The sequence below is a fragment of the Fukomys damarensis genome, unplaced genomic scaffold, assembly GCF_012274545.1.
Source record: "Fukomys damarensis isolate Sample0158 unplaced genomic scaffold, DMR_v1.0_HiC HiC_scaffold_13, whole genome shotgun sequence".
In the NCBI taxonomy this organism is placed as follows: domain Eukaryota; kingdom Metazoa; phylum Chordata; class Mammalia; order Rodentia; family Bathyergidae; genus Fukomys; species Fukomys damarensis.
Window position 1 is genome coordinate 15109436 of NW_022900925.1, and position 1915 is coordinate 15111350.

The following is a 1915-nucleotide window of genomic DNA, read 5'->3' on the forward strand; positions in this document are numbered from 1 at the left end:
GGGGGTTAGAAATGTAAGAAGCCAATAGGAGCTCAGTCTCAACAGTGACTTCCCACCGGACAGGGGTGGCCCAAGGCTTCTGCTGCCACCCAAAGTAGTACTATTGCCTCTGGTAGCTTTGTGGCTGCCGCTGCTCTTGCTTTGCTTTCCAGGGTAGTGTGTGAGACTCAGTTCAGGCCTGTGCAGGCAGAAAATTCTCCCTTTTGGGAAAAAAGGGAGATACTTTAGACCAGGACCAGGATCCCCTTTTTGTAAACCACCAGTGTAAAACACCTCCAGCTTCTGATCCGTTCTCAAACTTGACATGGTATCATAGAGCCTTGGCCCAGTGTCCCTAATAAATGGTGACCAAGTTCAGGGGCTACAGGAAGCTGTTCTCTTTGGTGGGAGGAGATGTGCAAGGAACTCTATCCTATTCTCTATTTGTAGAAAACTGAAAGACATAGAGGAGAGTAGATCATTGAGCTCAGCCTCCCTGCAGCCTAAGCTGAGGGATAGAATGGGTGTGGGACTGTGGTAGAGGGAGATGGGTAGATGGAGCCTACTCACAGATTGCAACAGATTGCTCTGTCCTTGGACATTGCCTCCGTCCTTTCTTCCCCTCATTGCTTCACTGGCCACAGTGTGTCTCTCCAGCCCTGAATATGTGGCTCTGCCATCTTCACCCTTCACGGAACAGAGATGAGGAAGGCAGCCTAGCAGCACAGAGGCAGGCAGAAGACCAGTGAAGGACCAGACCTGGAGAGCACAGGGCCCTCTCTGGCATGCAGCACAGGGTTCCATAAGGGCCCGGAGCATCCCAGGAGGAAGGAGAACACCCGGCCCCCACCAAGGACAAGCTTCCAGTGATCTGCTGCTTCACTCCATTTCTCTCCAGTACTGCCTCCTTTGGGAGTGTGAGACCAGAGTGAAGTGACCAACAGCTTTCACCCTTTCTTCTACCTCTTCCCTACCTACTTTGTAATTTTTATATGAGCAGCCTTAAAGAGCATGAGCCAGATATGAAAGGACATGCACAGGAAATTCATTTTTAAAAACTCAAATGGTTAAAACCATTGAACAAACCATATTCTTCATTAGTAATTAGAAGAAGGTGAATTTCAATGTTGTTTCCCTTAGCAGCCTGTAGCAGAAATAAATAAGAACCATTGTTGTCAAAAGAGTACTGCCTTACATTGCGTATGGGAGTATAAATGGGTACAGTCTTCCTGGATGGAAGTTCAATAATGTGTATTAAATACCCTAAAAGATTCCATCCCCTTTTACCTAGTAATTCTATATTTGGCAATTTATCTTTAAAAAGAAATTAAGAATTTGGTTATTAAGTATTTATTCCAGGAATACAATAAAGAAAAATGGGGCCGGGGATTTAGCTCAGCGGTTCAGTGGCCTGCCTTGCAAGCGCAAGGACCCGAGTTCAATCCCTGGTACCAAAAAAAAAAAAAAAGAAAGAAAAATGGAAAACAACTGTTTTATTGGGAATTCATTCCTTTTCTGCTATAATGAAAATTTGCAGTAGGGGATTGCTTAAGTAAATTATTGTATATCCATCCAGATGGTTGGAGTATGGCATAGCCATAGAGAAAAACATTTGACTGGAAAGAAAATTGTTCTTTGAATATTAAAGGTTATAAAAATAGTGTGTATTCTGTTACCGAGTTTTAAACAAATTTATTTTGAAAGTATGGTGCATGCTTGTGTATACAGAATAGATTGATTGATTGATTGATTGATTTTGGTGCCGGGGATGGAACTCAGGTCCTTGTGCTTATGAGGCAGGCGGCGGAACCACTGAGCTAAATCCCCAGCTCCAGAATTGATTTTAAAACAAACTGAAGATGTACTAAAAAATGTCTTTATGGTTACCTTTGGTTGGTGCTTTTTTTTTTTTTTTTTTTTTTTTTTGGTACCGGGG

General features: G+C 43.2%; 1 protein-coding gene across 1 annotated transcript in view; it reads left to right on the forward strand.

Moving 5' to 3' along the window:
* The window catches only part of Tlcd2 (TLC domain containing 2), a 9201-nt gene that overhangs the window by 3022 nt on the left and 4264 nt on the right, over positions 1-1915 (forward strand). The window lies entirely within an intron of this gene.